This window comes from Cuculus canorus, chromosome 2 (assembly GCF_017976375.1).
Source record: "Cuculus canorus isolate bCucCan1 chromosome 2, bCucCan1.pri, whole genome shotgun sequence".
NCBI classification, from domain to species: Eukaryota; Metazoa; Chordata; class Aves; order Cuculiformes; family Cuculidae; genus Cuculus; species Cuculus canorus.
The window spans coordinates 87,443,143-87,463,839 of record NC_071402.1 but is presented as its reverse complement, the minus strand read 5'-3'; the positions used below and the strand labels follow the sequence as shown (position 1 = coordinate 87,463,839).

The following is a 20,697-nucleotide window of genomic DNA, read 5'->3' as shown; positions in this document are numbered from 1 at the left end:
CAGAATCACTTTCCTACTCCTGCTGGCCACACCATTTCTGATACAAGCCAGGACGCTGTGGGCCACCTTGACCACTTGGGCACAGTGCTGGCTCATGTTCAGCCGTCTGTCAACTAACAACCCCAGGTCCTTTTCTGGTGGGCAGCTTTCCAGCCACTCTTCCCAGGTCTGTAGCATTGTATGGGGGTTTTGTGACCCAAGTGCAGGACACAGCACTCAGCCCTGTTGAATCTCATATAACTGGCCTCGGTCTATTGGTCCAGCCTGTCCAGGTCCCTCTGCAGAACTTTCCTACCCTCAAGCAGATCAAGACTCCTGCCCAACTTGACGTCATCTGCAAACTAACCAAGAGTGCACTTGATCTTCTCATCCAGATCACTGATAAAGAATGACCCCAACGCTGAGCCCTGGTGAGCACTGCTCGTGACCAGCAACTGGATTTAACTCCATTCACCACAACTCACGGTTAGGTGAAACTCCTGGTTACTGTTGGGTTATCATTCACTGTTCTTGTAACCACAAAAAGGGGCGATGTACTGTTTGATGACCCACACCTTTGCACTTTCATGTCTCTCCAGGCATCCTTAAGGTCATGCTTTGAATAGCTTCAACACTTCCCCCAAAGAATACAATTCCTACTCTCTCCAGCCCGCTGTGTTCCATCCAAACCCCACACCATAGGTAGTACACTCAACCACAATGTAAACAAGATGCAACCTAGACAAAACCCTTCAAAAACCCTGCTTCAGTCCCAGTAAAGCCTTTGGAAAGAGTGAAGGCTTTTTCATCTATATTGCAATTAATTTTCTATTTATAATAATTTAGATTATTAGCAAGACAACCAATTAGACCAAATCTTCTAAATCATTTTAAATAGCTCAGGCTCTACTAATCTAATCTATTAATAAGATTCTACTCTACAGAAAACATCATTAACAACGGCAACACAAAACCAACTCTCTTGTCTGCTCTTACAGGACCCCATTTTTTAAGGCGATAAATGGGAAGAAGCACAATTTGCTCATTCTAATCCGAAGTATCTATTCACACCAAGTTACCCTATCAAACCTTAAACACCCCAGCCCAGATCACAGTCATCCACGCATACTAAGTCTTCTGCAAGCAGAGACAAGAGGCAGTCATGTTCAAGTTAAATCAGTTGAAATTTCTAGAAGAATATCAGTGTTTGTGAAACTTTGAAGGAGAGCTCCCCCATGGACAAACCAACTGTAGGCTACGTTAATACCACATTACTTCCCCATCATGATAAAAGATAAATCACTCATTTTCTTACACTAGTCTTCACCAAAATTCTCCAAAATTAAGGAATTAGTAACTACTTAGGACTCCAGAAAAGGAGAGAGTTGATCCCATCTTCTGACCCTGATATTTCAGACCAGTGCCAATTAAACTGCAGCAACAACTGCTGCACATTATTGCTCCACCGTGCTAGTACCCCTGCTTATACAACAGCTCATTTATCTAAATGAGTCTGTTCTTGCCTTCAAATTATGTATGTTAAGACAGAAGACACCTACCACATGGCCTACCCACTGCCATTCCCTTACCCTTGCCTACCCCTGCGCCAATTCTTGTCCTTATCTTTAAAAGCAGCCTTCGTGAATCTTCCTGCCGGTTTAATGAGCCAAGACTTGGCACAGTTACCCTAAAGCCTTGCTCTGCTCTAATAAACACTACATTTAGGCTACTGATATCTGCCAGTTTGGATCTGCAGGAACATCGCCGTTGCTTGAAGCTAAAAGACTGAAAAAACTTTAATGCCCACAGGGTATCAGCATCTAATACAAAAATAGGTGCCCCAAGAAAGCAGTAATTTCCCGGCCAAGCAAATTCAAATCCAAGAGAAGCTGTGGATAAACACTTTTCCCAACAGAATAGACGGGAACAGGGGATATCCATTTACACAAAGCTATGGAAAGACTGATAGGGAATACAAATGAGTAAAACAGAGCAACTCAGCCTTAATTAAACACAAAAGCTGAATCAAACTCTACATTTGGAATATGAAAAATGTGGTTGCTAAAGTAACTGACAATTTATCTAGCTTGTGCAGAACAATGGATACATGCTGCAAAGCACTGATTAAAGAATTAACCACACAGAGAAACTATAAAATCTTTGTAATGGAATAAAAAGTGCCTGGAAAACATTAATAGCACAGTTGTGCAAGGAATAGTTGTTGCATGTGTGGGCAGCTTCACCTCAAAAATGTCATTTTATGGTCATCTTCCAGGGCCTGTTTCTGGCTGTACCCTCTCTAACTTCACTGTAAAAGCACAACCCACTGCTGATTGAACCATTTAGGACTGCAAAGCACAGCCTCAATCCCTTGGGAAGCCAAGGCCATTTAGCAACATGTATTCTAATATAGCTCAAAGCAACTTTACCCATCCAGGAACAGAGGACATCATTCACACTTAATACGAGCAGACTTGTGTCCTGGAAAACACCGTATCCCAGTAGTTCTTCAGGATTATGTGGATAACAAATAGGACGAGCTGCTACAGTGCTACGGCCAAGAGGCTTGGCAGGAAACACAACAGCATTCAGGAGCAATAGAGAAGCAACATTACCCTGCCTGGTCCAGTGGTAAAACAACTACTGCACTGGTCGCTTACACGTCACAAAGAGTGCTGAAATATTAGTCTTGAGAAAAGTTTCAGGACGGGATAAAAATCAGGAGCTCAAGGAACCTGCTTCCTAGGACCGGACTAAACAACTCACTCCCTTGGACTAGCTGCATGAAGCGAGGCACAGCTGGACCTGTAAAACTACTTAGAAGTCTGTAAAAGGAGATTCTTCAAATCTTATCTAAATACACAGAGGTTCTAAGTCACAAGTCACAGTAACAATTAGTACCATCAGTAAATGCTTACTAGGAGGGCCAGAAAAGAGCTATCACTAAAAGCATTCATGCTAGGTATGAACTGAGCTTTCTCTCAAATTTCAGATTCAATGGGAAAACTACCAGAGTAAGAATCTTCAGTTATTCCTATGATTATAAAAGAAATAAACGGCCCCTTCATACTCTTAGGATTTAAGGTGCCTTTCCCCAGCAAGTACTACCCCTTGCTACGTGAAAGCTAGAAGGTTCCTGATGGGAACAGACAGAAATAAAATACTGAGCCTATTTCATAAAAGCAAATGGTTTCTGTCTTCCTATTCTTGTCTACCTCACTACACAGCCAACCATCTGGTTGGATCAGATGATCTTTTGAGGTCCTTTCCAACCTGGGCTCTTCTATGAGTCTATGATTCTATAACTTGCAAACCCCATGTTTAATATTGGATCACATGTTGTTGCCTGAGATGCAATCTGCTCACTTATCATTCAGTTTCCTCCCTGCTAAACGGCTGTAATCACCGAGACTAAAGAGTATCACTACTATCATGCAAGAAAAAGAAGTAAAAGTCAAAAGCCACTAGCTTATCTTGATTTTAAGCACAGGTTATTCAAGGACATCCCAACTAAACATGGAATCAGATCCCTAAATCCACAGAACGTTTGCAAGTAACTGGAGCAAAAGCCATTTGACAAGAACCAGCCTTGCCTACTGAAAGGTAAGCTTGGACAGATCACAGCTTTAAAGAGCTCAGATATTTGCTGCCAGGAGAGCATAAAAGCAGGAAAAGTTTAAATGACAGCAAACTGCCACAACAGAAGCAGGATGAGACTTGGAATCAGAGTTAAGCAATCCTAATGCTGGCTACTCCTCACTTCAGGGGGGAAAGCACCGGGTGGCAGAGACTCACGCTGCCCCACAGTGCGGTTCCTGCAAGAGTTGGTTCATTCCCAACATGGTCAGGAGCAGAGGGCCAGGAAAGGGCCGAGAAACATACCTCCCTTTTCTATGGCCTGGAAAATAATCAAATGAGAAGGCAAATGATCTTTTCTTCCAAGTTTACAGGAGGGATGGGGTAATTTGGGCTTTGATCCTTAGCCTAAAGGCGTTCTGGTAAAGACCACAAATTATGGTAATCGTACCATCACCACCAAAAATCAGTTGGCTTTGAGGTAACCCAGTGCCAGCAAATGTACAGTTTTTAGTACAAGCATCAGCAGTTCTGCAGTTACCTTCCTCAATCAATCGTAAACCTCCTGTTTGAGATCCAGAAGACAGCACAGGATTCATATTCAGATTTTTCTTCAGTTTTAACTGTACCCAAAGAGAGCAAATGAGTTTTCACAGGGGTCTGTGATATTGAACTGAACCTAACAGTTGTGGAGATAAAATGGTAATGATGATCCTTTGTGACTTGAAACACAAATTTGCATCCTGCCAAAAACTTACTGCTGCCTCCACCAGAGTGAAGGCAAATATGCCAGAATATCTTGAAGAATCACATGCCAGAAAATGTTTTTCAAATACTAAGTCCAACCAGAGCAGCTTGAGTATTTTAGCAAGAAACCATTAAAAGATTATTTTTCATTCCTGTCAGGACTCCAAGACTACAGCAACTGCAAAGCACCCCCACAAGGGGACTTCTGTTCCGCATGAGGCATTAGAGGAGATGCCTCAAGGAATTATAAGCAGACCAGTCATTTGGCTATCTTGACATTCATGGTTGAATTCCTCTCGGTTTTAGCTTGTCCCAAGTCCTGGAGGGAAAGCTGTGGTATTTAGAACAAGGACAGAGAAAAGCAGAGAATTTGACTGAAACATCAGGACTGCTGTTGGAGCCATGAACCCAATTCTGCTTCACAGAGAGCACAGATGGGACACTAGAGATCTTTTCATGATGTTAAAAACTAAGTCCTCACCATAAGCAGTTCATGGAAGCTCTGGGTATACAACACACTGACATCCCACCCAGTGCAAAGACTTAAAACCTTATTAAATAAATACCCATAGCCACTTGCTTTGAATTCCGGAGAAAAGCTCTTTATCCCAGTGATGGAAGGCATATGGAATACATTACCATCAGAAGATATAAAATACCAGCTCATTATGGGACATAAAAGTACTTGAGGAAAAAAAAAAACCTCTCTGCAGCTATACGGCTGATTAGGTTGCAAGTACTTATTGTTCCTCCCTGTTTGAAAAGTACAGCCAATAAAGTCTGCCACTAAAGAACAATTTAAGTCATTACCAAAATAAGACCAGGGAAAAGTGTTGACATAAGAAATGCATTCACTTCTGTGCAGCGAGTCTTATTTTTATTACTAATATTGGTCTGATGGAATGAAAACTAAAAATTCCCTGAGACCTGCATGGCACAGCCAGCCAGGGCAGCTGAAGAGACTGCCCTCACCAAGCCATCTTGGGTACCACTGGCAGTAAAAGCAGCTCAGTTATTCTGCAGGAATAACATCTAAGTTTGAGGCTTTTCAGAAGTGACTGAACGGCTCCGAGTACCTAATTTAGGGCTGTCCTTTTCCTGCTGCAGCTAGGCCAGCACGACAGAGGTCATCATCCTCATCTGCCTGCTGTTGAGCCCCTGGCCCAAGGCCAACATTGCATCAACCTTGCTGCATCAGCCGCTCCTGATAAGCTGTCCCAGAGCCCTTCAGACAAAACAGGCTGCTTTAATTTTCTTCCATCTTTTTTTGACTGAGAGGCCTTAGGGACAGCTCACGGTGAGCGGTTCAGCTTGGAGAGTAGAAGAATGGCATGTAAGGGGCCAGAGTAGCTGCTGCTGGAGGGGATTCGTAATTAAACCCACCCATGGCTTTCAGCAAGCCATTTCAGAATATTTCACATGCTAGCACTCTGTGAACATCAAGTCCTGTATGCATTGGTGATAAAAAAAACAACCCCAAACCACCAGTTAGTTTGAAGACTTTGGTCTGAACCCTCTAAGAAAGGTGTGCTATTTCCTAGCTGACTGGGTAAAATCAGCAGGGTGGGTGGCACCTTCCCCCCACCATCCCTCAGAACTGAAATCGGGGACACTTCATACCCTCCTCGCCTGCAAACCTGCAGACTGAGGCTCAGCACTGGCTGTGCCTAAATATAAGTACAAAGAGGCCTCAATTAGCAAAAAACATTGAAAGCCCTTGAGTGTCTTTGCCCACCCTTTGGGAAACTGTGCCACAAGAGCTGTTACTGAACCCTTATTGCCAGATCCCTCTGCACATTTCTACTTTTGCCCAAAATCCTCTCATTAAATACAGACAAAGCTCCTGCTTGCTATGTTTTTGAAGCTTCTCAGTCATTTAAGGCTTCTCCCCCTTGCATTCTTGTCAAACTAAGGACAGTGATGATGACTTCAGGCAAGGCCCAACGCAACGACATGTGTAAAAATAAAGCAGCAAGTTGGATTAAAAAAAGAAAAAAGGAGGGCAGCAAAGGAAGCAGAAAAGCACAAGTAAAAATTCAGAAACTACTGTACTGCTCATTTTTATTTTAAACTTCTGAAGAAAGCCTACACACAGTTACATGCTTATTAGAAGTATTTTTCCTTATGAAGGTCCACACTGTCATAATTTAAGAACTAGGGCACAGAATTAGCAGGTTTTATATTTAACCAAGACCAAGGATGCACTTTGTGGTCTCTACTGGCAATCAGCTGAGGATGATTTTGTGAAGGTAACAGAGCAAAAAAATAGAGCAAAGTTTCACCTGGCAAACCAGCAGTTGAACTTTTGCACTCAAATCTACTTAGACTCTTAAAAATCCCTGTAAGATTTAACAAAAGGCTTCTGATTGATTATGTACTGCTCTGTGGAAGAGGGATTCAGTCACTATTATTCTGTTCTGGGCACATAACTATTAGCATAGGCTTTACTCATACTCCTCATTTTGCTGTGCTCTATACTAAAATAGGGGCTGGGGGAAGCTCTGAAGTGGTTAAATTAGGAATCAGCAGTTCAAGCTCTACTATTTGAAGGCTGTTACCTTTTCACCTGAGAAACAAAAACTAGATGACAACTGTTGGATTTTACTCATCTTTTTCTTTACAGAAACATTCACTATGAGACAAAACTGGCAGAGTAGAAGTCAGACGAGCCTTCAGTCTTTGTGAAATACATCTCTGCTTTACAGGAAGATCATCCTTAAAGATGAGCATTACTCGCTATATGGTGTGATACAATAACACATAGTTACTGGTTTTATAGCAATAATCCTGCCTCCCACTTGTATTAAGTCCTCACTGGAGGAATGGTTTGTATGAATTTTATAATGCAGAGAACATCTCTCCCTTCTCTTTTTTCCCCACTGAGACAGAGTTCAATATTTGTTCACTTGATCACTCCCCAGATCTTGTTCTCACAAGACTCCCCACCTCCACACAGAAGCCACAAAACCATGATATCAATACTTAAAAAGATACCATAGGCAAAACTAAAAAAAAAAAAAAAGCTTTTTCTTAAAAGTAATTCTATTAAGTGTGACATATTTATGAGTGGAAAATGGCTGCAATAGCTTTGCTGTCCAAAGCTAAATATTAACGTGCGTAAGCCAAAAGCTTCTAAAGAAAACCCTAACAGACGTTCAATCAGAATTCATTTAAGAGTCATTGTTAACCAGCACAACTTCTACACTAGGTTGACTTAATAAAGGCACCAGGGTAAAGTAGGATACACAGCTGTGACTGGGATGCTACTTGCCATTAAAAGCAAGCAAGCACAGTGGAAGTTCGTATAGAGGCAGCAAACCTAGAGCCCTAGAATCCAATTGTTCTGTCTGTAACAAATGAATTCTAGAGCTACCTGCTCCAGTGTGTTTTGACAACCCGTATAAGCAAAACCTCCAAAACACACCCCTCCCAACCAAACTGAAATCCCACCTGTTCTTAAGCTCTTCATCCCATCTATCCCTACAGAGGACTCCTGCAGCTGAAACACGGGTTTGTAACATTCAAGCTCTCAGCCCTGTGTATCCCCACCTGCCTCACTCATTTGCAGGCAATTCAAGTAAGTTACAGGCAGGTAGGTTTGTTTATTTCAGCAAAACAATGAGGCTCTCAAGGCACCCCTGATGTTCTGGCTTCTGCTTGCATTAGAAACACCATGGAGTGCAGGTCAAATTCTGTCATGTCCAAATACTTCAGTTTGAAGAAAGGTCATAAAGGGGAGGGGCACCTGGTCTTCAGCAGCAAAACTCAATACCAATTCCTTTGGGAAAGCACCATATGCCATCTACGAAAGGAAAAATAAACGAAATACCCTGAGAAGGAACCATCAAGAAAAAATGTCATGTCATCTTCCTCTTGTGCTTCAACAAAGCTGTAAAAAGCTGCAGTATTGATCTAGAGTCTTCAAGGAAGTACTATCTAAAACAACTTTCACATCTTGAACTTAGCATTCATCTAAAGAAGTTATTAAAGTTCTTCAATGAGATCAACCACCAAATCCTTTTGCTCAAAGTGAATTTAGACCACAATTAGTCTTATACTGAGAGGATCTGTGCTAGCGTCTGATCAAATCCCTTACATGTATTTCTTGAAAACAATACTTCAGCAACACATTTTAAATTATCCCTTACTAAGATGGCCACAAGCAACTCCACTTTCTGAACAGTTTTGCAACTGCATGCACTAATATTAAAAAGACGAAACTGAATATACGGGGCCAAAAAGCTAAGCCTTACAAACTTGCCAGTAGCACCATGACTTGTGTAAGAGCAAGTAGAGCTTCAGTAGGATAAGACCCCATAACTGCTCAAATGATCTTTTCCCTTCCTCCTCAACTCAGCCCCCATAAAGCACAGCTGAACAGAATGCTGGAAGTGTACATATATTTTTGTGAAGTCATGCAAAATTGAATTCTACTTGTTATACCCAATGCACAATAAAGCCACAAGCACAATAAAATCCCTGGTATCCCAAAGGATACTTACCCTGTCTAAAGCAATTGCTGTATTGGCAAAAGCTCTGAGGTAACCAACTGTTTTAGGCAAAGCTGGAGCCTTGATGGAACTCAAGAGCAAAACTGCACTGATGATTCCACTGAAGTTAACAGTGGCTTTCAGGTTTTATCAGTGTTAGATGAAGCACAAATAACTACTTGAACGCATACTCTTCTGAGAAGAAACAATGACAGCCCCTGGCAGAAGTTCATCTGTACATCTTAGTACTCTGACAGAAAGATAGAAACCCATGCTCCTTAATAGCTAAAGTTGAGCAAAGCCCCCGACACCCCTGCACTTACCTGCCTCGCCCTGAGGAGGGAAGATGTGGATAGTCAAATGTTTTTAAAAAACCACAGAGGAACAAACATGCACAATAGGTTTGAGGATTCTTCCATGTGAACTTCAGGTATAACACAAATGCCATCTTTCAATACATTCTAGACTAAAATTCCACCAACAGCAAGACGACAGAACTGCTTTGCACATTAAATGTATTCAAGTTCCAACTACAATCATTTTCTCAACGGTCTTTCAACAGAAGAAAGAAGTCTGGTATTCTACAACATATCTAAAAGCATGTAGTAATCTAAACCCTTGTGAAGGTAAAACATTTTAAGTATAACACTTCCCACAACAGACCACTGTACCGGCATTACCATATAGACCAAAATCTAAACTCAAGTTTTATCATAGGACCCAGCTGATAAGCAGCTTATGTGAAAATAATTCGGTACAGTACCGCAAGGCTATTACTAGCACATGTCAATTCGGTCTAGTTTTAAAAAAAAATCCCAAATAATGGTACTATGGAGCAATATTTAAAAATTTGCATTTATTTTTTATGGCACTGCAAAAAAGGCCAGAATGCCAGATTTGGAATTGCCACACCTACAATCAAAAGCTTCCAGTACCTAACAAATAACAATACAAAAAGGAACTAGCAGGTAAAAACTGGTCAGTTGCACAAAGACAGAAAAATACAAAACCCAGAAGAAACAGCATGAGCCCATTAGTCTGACAGAATTACCAGTCAGTCTTAAACACCAAACCTTTCAAATTCACCTTCATTAATGTGAGATTTCCATGCTATGACTAGAAGGAATTCTGGCTGGGCAACGTGTGTATAAGCCAATCTTACTCCATCATATCAGCCCGTCTACTCATAACTTGCTAGGTTAGCTCAGGTCATACATTTGGTGTCTACACCTTGGCTGCTTTCCCCACATAACAGCAGCCAATATTTGTGCATGCGCGCGATTTTATGCAGTATGTTTATACAAATCTTTTTCTTCAAACAGCTAGTTAAAGCACGAGCCATTTTGGTTTGCAGCTTTGAGTTCAGTAAGTGGCAAAGAGTAGATCTTCAGCTGAAAGTGAGAGCCTGACACAAGCCATGAGGACTCGCTTTGGTTGCCTCTCTCCTGCCACTCCATAGTTAGAGGCTGTTCCTTGTAAACCTCTAACAGCCCTTCTTTTTCTCATCTCTCTTATCAGCAAAGGCAGCTTCAAAGAATCACAGAGAAGCCTGGATGATGGAAAAGAAGCGACAGGATCAGCAGCTACACTCTTGGAAAGTTTCACTACTCTGATTTCTGCCTGCTTATAACTGGCACCCTTGTTTTGTGTCTAAAGAACACACACTCTTTGATTCGCTCTAAATCAACTTCCTTCATTGAAGCGTTTGCTTTTTTCACAATTTACATGACAAAGGTTGGATTATGTTGACATACATTAAAGTTGTATGTCAATGCATGAAAACACACAGCAGTAAAAGGCAACTTGTATCAGAACTCTATTTCAGAAGGCATTCCTGAGAAAAAACAAAGACAAGAGAAGGAAAGCTGATTTTATAAAGTTAGAAGAAGGAAATAGTGGGGAGTGAGAGATACATATCATGAAGAAACATGAAAGGGAACATTTTCCCAATGCCTTTCTACCCTTTGGAACAGGTGCAGAGAAGATTTATCACATGCCCACAGATATCAGGTTTGACACAGTTTCTCCTCTTTTCTACCACAGAGACTAGAGGTAACTGGATAGCATATGGGAATTGTCTAGAAGTGCACGTCATACGATTTCATTACAAAGGAGAGGAAAAAAAAATAAAAGAAGACAGTGGCTTTTTCCATTCCCTTTTAAAATTAAATCAACTATCGCACATCTGAGTCATCCCTAAACCCATCAGTTTTCTGTCCAAAGCACACCAAGGGTCTACGAAAGGAGAATCACAAGTGCTAGCTCATAAGGCTGGCTACACTCTAACATTTCTTCTTTCATGCTACACATCCCTATGAGAAAAACATTGAACATTTTCACACCCACAACAAGAGGAGGAAAAGCCTGTACGAAGGTCCAGTTTTACAAGTACGTATTCTGATTTAGAGCTCCTAAAGCCTCTTTTAAGTCAGGAAGTTATCTGAGAAATCAAAACAAGTTTATAAATTCAGCTTTGACAGGGAAGTGAGTGGGCTAAAAACAACCCCAGGAATTCCAAAATTCATCAGACCACCACTAACTCTGGTTCATGATAAGTCTAGAAATGGATCCATAAATAAGTACCGTCAAAGTTTTCTCCTCCTAGTGAAAATACCTAGAAGATGCTGAAGTGCCTACATGTATCTGAGAAGCCCATCCTGAAAGCTGAACACTTTCTTCATTGGTATTTGAATGCAAGACCTCTCAATACCAGGAGGCAAGAGTAGCTCATTTGGACACTGGTCAGTATAATACGCAGCACAAGAAAGTCTGTTTAAGCATGCTGATCATGGTCAGACCATAATAGCAGTTAATTTTCCTGCCATGGAAATGAATGCTTTTTCTACCATCAGAAAAATAATGTGGCTACAGAGACACCGTATTTAAACTGTTTATTTGGAAAAAAAACCAGAACCTCTAACTGTTCCACTCTCCTTCCATGTCCGATCTAAAATCTACTATCTAAAACCAAATAAAAATACCAACAAAAACAAAACTACGGCCCTCCAATGCATATAAAGTTTGGCACATCTTAATATTATTAAAACTTGTATTGAAAACTCCACCCTGTAATCGGGGAGAAAACCTAAAACATGCATGATCTTATTTAATCAGGCTCTCTTATTTTGATGCACCCACTCTGATGAATTGTCTTCAGTGCCTGTGTCCTTACAATGGAACAGATCACATCACATTTGTTTCTGTGAAAGCCATTTTGCAAGTCCATGCAGAGGAATGCAAATGGCAGGGACTTTATGACCACTCACCCTAATGGAAGAAACCCTCACCTATGCCATTCTCAGCAACTGCTTTACTAACCTGAACAGACAGGAGGAACAAGAGAAGGTGAGTCAGAATCCCCTGCTTTGCCTCCTTTTTCCAGAGACCTACTGCATGACTTGACACTGCAATATGTCCACAACACAAAGGCATCCTTCAGAGATGACTGCTAGAGCTGACCTCTCTAAAACATGCATAAAGCTTCATTATCAGAAAAAAACACAGGAAAAGTTCGTGATGCTCTCTCATTCACAAACATTTGCAGAATAAGTTTGAAAAGCATTTGGATAAGTTTTTAAAAAGAATCCTTCCAAAATACTCTCTGTTTGATTCCTCTGCCTGCTCACTCTCCTTTGAGGTCAAACCAAGTCTCTTGAATTTTTTTTTTTATACTATCTGCTTATGTTCCAAATATCTTCCTCTCCACCCTAGTAAGAAAGGGAAGGAAGAGGCCCAAGGATATATTCAACTTGCAAGCTGTTTTTTTAATCCTCTGTGAATTGTCAGCACTTTAGTTCATTATAAAATTGCAGGACAAAAAGTTTGTTCAGTGAAATGTATTATTAGGAGTAAAACATCTTAGATTTAAATCACAACTGAACTTTTTACTTTGCACAATGGAGAGTGTGCTGAGCACAAAAGTCCCAAACATTGCCCATACTTCAACCGATTTAATTTTATTCTACTTAAGCTCAACAGCATTCATATAGATTTTTTTTTTAAATGGAAGTTTCACATATTGTACTGCCAAGTTAACCAATTTAATAGATACTTTACTTTCTAGGCAAATTAAGTAGTAGAAGATTTCTGCATAACTAGACGGATGACATCTTGGTATATAAAAGACAAGGAAACTTAAGCTGGAACACCACAGAACTATTCAATGCAAACTTTTTTACCAAAAATAGTAAAAGACAGCAATTGGATTTATTTTCTTGTATATTTCATTATTATTCTGGACACGCACAAACCTAAAAGGAAGTATACATACTTGAAAACATTAAATCCCTTAAATCTTAATGAAAAAACAAGCAGGAAAAGAAGAAAACCATATACTGCCTAGCATACTAAGTGTGAAGGCATATGCAAAGAGGTGGTGGTCTTAGGAGAGGATGCTGGAAGAACAGGAATCAGACATATTAGGAGGAAATAGTTTACTGTGGAGGTGGTGAGGTGATGGAACAGGCTGTCCAGAGCAGTTGAGGATGCCCCATCCCTGCAGGTGCTCAAGACCAGGCTGGATGAGGCTTTGAGCAACCTGATCAGGTAGAAAGTGTCCCTGCCCATAGCAGAAGTGTTGGAACTGGATGATCTTTAAGGACCCCTTCCAACCCAAACCATTCCATGATTCTCTGAAAATTGTTTTAATCAGCAACAATTTAAATTAAGCCTGTTGTTCAACAGCTGATGAAACTCATGGCACTCTACAGGATACAGGTGACTTGGGCAAGTTCCCAGAAGGTGTCCAGTACTCCGCCCACACAGGAAACTCACAAACCTGAACTCATGTTAGTAAACACATCTCAGGGCATCAGGCAAAAGCCCGAATTTGCTGAATCCCTTCCCCTCTGTCCCCAATGCCAGTTCTCCAAGGAAAATGGGGGCAGCTGTTCAGCCAGCTATCACTGCCCCAATAACTGAACCTGTACTCTCTTATAACCAAATTGGGAGCTGCTGCTGTGACTGTCACATGGATCTGTGTATTTACATCTGCACTTGCACTCGTGCATGCATACAGCGGGAGGGGTGAAACCGTAAAGGCAGGTGTTTTCCAGCTAAGAACCCATATTGATACCACCAGCAGAAGCATCCCTCCAACAACTTGGGGAACCAACTGCTCCACGTCACAGGGAAAAAGCAACCATGGTCATCAACAACTGCTTTCAGCTTCAAGGGACACAGGCATCAGTATTTTGGTTTTGATGATGAGGGGATGGTTTTATGAACAGTCATATGCTAGGGCAACACCTGCAAAAGTTTAATGGGAAGCAGAGGTGAGAGGGCGAACTGCCTCTCCCAGGCAGGAAAGTGAAAACAGTTTCCCTTTGTTGCCCTGCTTTGCCTTGCTCCAAGTCTTTCTCATAAATCCAAATTTTTGTAGTGGCCTCCTGCTGGGTTTTGAAGCAAAATAAGCCGGTGATCTGGAATGTAATTAAGGGAAAGGAACTGTGTGGTTTACCTCATCCAATTTGCATTTTGCATACTATCTCATAGTATAAAAAGCTGTTTAGACAGACTTTCTCTTGCTGCTCTAATTGAACTATTTGTCATTAAGAGTTGTTAATATAAGGTGAGGAACCCACGAGGTTAGTTTAAAAACGTTTTGATTCACTTTTAACATATTGTCTTTTTCCTATAGAACAGTACAGTTGACTTGACTGTTGATAAACAGAGAGGCTAGTAAGCAAGCAAAGTAGCTGCACTCAATATTTTATACAACTTAGCATTTCACCAGTTTCCTTGGCCTCTGTTCTCTGGAAGAACAGAACCTTTTTTTCTATAGTCACTGTTAGTTATACTTTCCCCTCAGCTCTTTGAAATACTTTCACTTTCTTTTGCCTCAGGTTTTGTATCTTTCCAGGGCAGAAACAGTCACTGTCTCCACAAGCTGACTCCAGCAGTTCATGTATTCCACAAGGGAAGAGATAAATAACTGAATCTTGTTAGGAAAGGCTTGTCGTGTACACCAGGATCAAGTTACTTACACCGTATGGGTTTGTTTTCCTAAAGGCACCTTAAATCTAAGGTAACAAACATACAAAGCACATTATTAGACCAATGCTCAACCACGAATGCCACATCGTCAGTCACAGAGGCATTACATTTCTAAATTTGAAAACAATCATATTGAGGCTTGTCATCACAAGCTTTGGGAAAAAGAGTGTTCAGATTTGTAAGACAGTCTGAGGAAAGCTGTATAGTATATTCTAATACTCTGAAATACACACAGCAAGCCAACCAGAACTCGCTATGAGTCAAAACCGACACTTCTCAAAAAAAAATGTACTTTGTCTGAATTTTTGACTTGGAAATTTCAGCTCCAAGGAGGGGATGAAATAACAGCTGTCACTGAGGTTTTGTCTTACTGAATGGTGAAGTAGAGTCCACAAACTTCATGCAGTTTCAAAATCCTCTGACTATCCTTGGAAAGTGAACTTGAGTCTGCCACAGAACCTGATCACTAAAGGAAATACAAAACTTGTTTTGGATTAACTTCTTTGCTTCTTAAGTGAGAAAGCTGCTTCTTCAAAGTCTAAGCTGAAAGAGAAACTGGTCTTATCAGTTCAATTTGAAACAGACCAAATCTACATAGGTTTAGTATTTTAAGAAAGTGATTGCAGGCAACCTCTGAAAAATTGTACAGGCAATTTTCTTCTAGAAGCAGCTACTCAGTTATGAACATGAAGGTGCTCTTTTCCAAGACACTTCAAGGTAATGCAAAAAGACATTTTGAACGCACATGTGGTATTAAGTTTTCACCACACAGGATTCAATGCATGGAAAGGAAATTCTCCTGTTCCCTCAGTAAAGTTGACTTGTGGAACATGGGAACGATCTGACAGCACTATGCTAGGCCTCAGGATACTGCATTGAAATGCAAAATTCTATTCCTTGCTTTTCTTGCCTTCTAAATTTTATGCTTTGTTTATCATTTCAGGGGAAAAGAAAAAAATTAAAAAAGGAAGGAAAAAAGCACACACACAGAATTACTTTTAAAGTTTTCTATGCAGGCTGCAAGCAAAGCAGCTGTGTTCATTCAACTCTTATTAGAGAAAAAAATGAGTTTGAGAGCAAAGTAAATAGAATTCAATTCACCATGTCAGACTTTCTTCAAAGTCCATTTGCAAACTTCATAGTCCTAACTGGGTAGTGTCACAATGATAATCCCAGTACAGTAGCTCAGGACTGCTCCGACATTTCTTGGAAATAGTTGCAACAGATAAGTTTCCCCATGACTAAATATAAATGCCCCAGAGATGCAGACGGGGTCACAACTCTTCTGTAAAGGAAGTCTGCTGAAAGGTAAAAATATGACAGCAGCAGTTTTAGAAACAGATCTGGCCAAAAGATCGCAATGATGAAAATAAGCACATTCAGGAAACCTGTCCTTTCAAATTACAGGACTCCTATCAAGTCATTCAGCTTTATCCACACAACTCTTATTCAACAAGCATCTTTCTATTTGCTTACGGCTGTTATTTGGTGTACCCTTCCGAATTCCTCTTTGGGCTTAAGGACAGCAATGCTCCAAGGGATTACTAAATTTATTATTTAATAAAAACAGAAGAGGAACAAAACACATTTAAGATGCATTTCTCCGAATTATATTACTGAACAATAAAAGATGCTATCAAGGACAAGACTTATCTAGCACAGCACAGACAGCTTCTTCCTGCACATTCACCCCTGACAAAAAACAAGGCCATACCACGGTGGAAAACAGGGAATACCACAGGCTTCGATGCTGCTGCATGCTTCCCACCTAACCAGGATGTCTGCCTTTACTGTCTTGTTTACAAAAACTACCTAGCTTCAACGGAAGGAACAAAGTACCAATACCATTCTTACTGACAAAAGGCAGCTTCAACTGATTAAAATTATATAGCTATTGCCAACTTCCATACTTGATATAGTAAGTAAGCCAGTTGATTTACTGTCTCCTCTCCTTCAGAGCTGGCCAGTACTGCAGGACAGCACATCAGAAGTAAGATTTTTTTAAAGCGGACAAGCCAACGGCATTACACCAGTCTGTGGAGAAAAAGAGGGCACTCAGTCTAACCATCATTATAGATTCAGTCTTCCATGTTATGTGCTGTGCTAAATGAACAGTACCAGAAGTACAAGCTGAGAAAGGTAAAAGGTACCTGTGAATCTACCAAATACAAGAACTCTCATCCAACAGACTGCTCTTCCTAGAGCTAACACAATTCTATCTACATAGTCTGTGAAAACCCAAGTACACTGAAAACTTAAAGGTTTTTCTTTATTTAATTCCTTAGTTTATGGGTAAATTATGAAACATCTAAACGTTATTTGATGTGAAAGCTGAAAACTTTCTATAGGAGGCCATTAGCAGTTCCCATTCTCCCCTCTTCTGTATCCACAGATGATACAAATAATATTTTGCAGGCTGCAATTACAAGAAATTTAAATCGATTTTTTTTCTTTTTTCTTTTTTTTTTTTCCTTTTTAAATAATGCACTGCCTCAAGACTTGTCATCCCACTGCTCTGGAACAAAAATAGTACAACTTCTGAAGAGAACCTAGCCACTCGTTCTTATAAAAAGATTATCATGTCAGAACAAAGGTTGTTGTTTCTAACAGAGTTACTCAAGCATCCTGCAATAAGCCATTCAGAAGTTCATCGTTACTTGTCCAAATAGATTAGTCATATTAGTGCTGATGTGATGGCATTATGTAAAAGGCTGCTTCTCTCTGATCTGCTTCATTAGCTCCAACTCATATTTACAAAATGCAACATGCTACTTCAGCATGTCTGCAGCAAACAGCAGTTAAAAACAATTTCTTCTATCTCCATGATATATGAACACATGGGTGGCCAAAGTATAGCCCACGGGTGCTAGACTCACACAACTGCCTGCTCACTTAAGAGAACAAAAGGTAGAGCCCACGGAGATCAGGAACTGTACTTCTCATTGCTTATCTCCGTGTTCATGGTTTATGCAGAGAGGTAGCCATAGACAAAGGCAGCAACAGTGAGATGCTCCATTTTCTAGAAATTGTGGGTCATTTATATCTGCTGATGAAACCGAGCCATTCGCCAGTGGACAGAATTTAGATATTTATTCAACCTGACAGAAATCAAGCTATTTAGACAATGGGGGGAGAGCAGGGATGAAAATAAATGGAACTAGGATGTTATGAAGTAGAGGAGAGGTAGAATAAATACTGACATATCCCATTGTAAGTCTTGAGCCGACATTATTGAGTCAGCCTTTGGAAACTAGGACAAGTGATCTGAATCATGACAAAAAGGCTTTCAAATATACACTGTCTGCTCTTTTGTTTGGATTTGAAGAAAGCAAGCAGCTTTCCTGAGCTAGTGAGTACATTCTCACAGCTCTTCTGTTGAGAATCATTTTCAATTTACCTATTTAAAGTGGAAAGTTTTCCACAGAAAACAGCAACCTTTTTCTACCCTTGCTGCCACGTGAAACTACTTTCCACATGCCACAGGACAGAGCCCTAGCACCTGGAATACAAAATGGGTCATATGATAACAAGACCAAAAAAAAGTTATATTACACCCAAACTAATCACAGTGCCATCGACCCTTTCTTACTATGGTCTCCTTCTGTTTCCTTATTTTCATTTGCCTAGCACTAACATGAATTTCCAAGGTCAGTCACCTCAGTGTGAAGTATCATACAGCTGTCAGGGCTTTAAGATGCTCAAGGTAGATCTAATCTATGGCTATTACTTCAGATTTCTAAGTGTTTGTCAAGTTTCTATGTATATGGCTTGCATGAGCTTATTTTTTTCTCCTCTTCTTACTCCATCTCCTGTACAGCATAAGTTGAGCTGTCTAAGATTATGTTGCCACTGTCCTACAGAGATCACCAGGAGGGCACAAAGCTCTTTAAGAGTGAAGGAGCCAGCAATTCTTCACCATGCATGATGGGAATTGCACACCACGATGAGAGAAGTGGCACCTAGACAACAGATAATGACATCCACATAATTTCAGCTATCAAAAAACATACAGATGAAGACCTATTTGCAGACTCTTCTCTATGCAGCATACTTATGTGTTACTTCATTCTTCAAGCATACAGAAGTAGGAATTAAACTCCTACAAGCAGGTGAGAAAATGAGAAGTCACCTGCTTCAAGATAAAGTTTGAGACCCATTGCTAAATCCTCTTGGAAGGCCTACACAAAAAGACAGAACTACACAAAACTAGAAAAGGCTACAGTCAGTTTGCCCATGTTCATTTCTCAACCAGGAAATGCAAGGAACAGTTTCCTAAACCTTACTTCATGCTTACTGTTCTACTTGCTCTAGAAATGCCAGTGAAAGACAGAAGCATTAACAAAACAGCTCCGTGCTCGGATGAAAAGATCTCTTTACTTCAGATAACATGGATGAAGATTCCACAGCACATCTTGTGGTTTTGAGAAACAGAAAAGCAAAATCTGTCACATGGAGACAGAGTAAGCCCATCTTCTGAAAGGCCTTGATGCGAACAAACCTCTGCACTAAAAATCCAGCTGAGATAATGTTTCTTTTCCTGAAGTAAGCCATCTCAACATTTAGCATGAAGTATGCCTGCAACAGAACTTCAAAGAGCTATATAAAAAATTAGAAATAAATCATATTTCTGTAGCAAAAACAGCCTGTATGCAGGGCTCACAGTTTAGATGAAAAGCAGAGATAGCCCAACTCATCCCTCAGTTTAGGGATTACATAAGAGTACAATCCCAAAGTTTGGGGCACACTATTTTATTACGGACTACATAAATAAAGCTATTTTAGTTTTGACATAAAATTAAACTGATTCAGTAAGCACCAAAAAAAAAGGCAGCACCCGTAGATTTTTAAGTGTTTCAAGTATTTTCAAATATACTTTGTCTATGGCTTCCTGGAGAATTCACTAACCATCATTTTGTCCCTAAATCCCTGTACATTCTTAAGCCAGAAAAAGAGTAATGAGTCACAGCCGTAACTTAAAACAAAATTCCTAAAACTATGCTGGCAACTTCAAAGCAGTGATCAGCTTCACACCTTAAAAAGGGAGAAAAAAAGCCCAAAGCTGAACACTGTTGGTGTTCAATATTTTCAGAGCCACCTTAGAAGTGGCATGAGCAAACGTTGCCTACACAGAAGTAGCCGACCCACTCAGCAACAGAGGAAGCAGAGCTCTCAGATGAGCAGACGTGACAATATTGCTCCTCAAAAATATCACTTGAAGTAACACCTATTGCAGCTGGAGATTATATGGTTTTGAATACATATCGTCTTTGATTATGTCCCAACTGAATGCTCTGCATCGGGAAATAAGCTACTCTGAAGTAAATACAACTAATATTTTGTTGGGTTTGGGTTGCTGATGTCCATTTAACTTCTGTTTGGCATCCTTCCTCAACAACTTCAGCTTAATTTCAATACTGGGTTTGATGACAAAGATAATATAGCTTTCATGGACTGAAAATATATTAGATGCTGTTTTCAAATGACATGAAATTCCACCCAATTCCCATAGCCCGTTTCCTTTTTACAGTCTAAATCCCACAGTGAAGCCCCATGATTAGAGGACAGCTTGAAGATTTTTTTTCCTCCGAGATTTCTCAGGCTTCGTTATTAAAGAAACAAAAGCACTACTGCATGCAAGGACATTAAGTGTCATACTCACATCACATAAAGGGTACAGGACAGCGGGAACAACTTGGGGTGAAAACAAAATCTCACAACTGCAGCTCAGCTGCAATTCACTATTTATCTAAATTTAAAGTGGGGTTTAAAACACAAGTCCTGCTCTCCTCCTGTCTCAGCCTTCCTACCAAAGACCTGCCACGTGAATGATTACAGTGTCTTTTCTTCATTTTTCTTCCACATCTCCCACTAAGGAATGCAGACAGAAGTAACTCTACACAAGTACCACTAA

General features: G+C 40.3%; 1 protein-coding gene across 1 annotated transcript in view; it reads right to left on the bottom strand.

The window, feature by feature from the left end:
• The window catches only part of PHLPP1 (PH domain and leucine rich repeat protein phosphatase 1), a 144,862-nt gene that overhangs the window by 70,519 nt on the left and 53,646 nt on the right, over window positions 1-20,697 (bottom strand).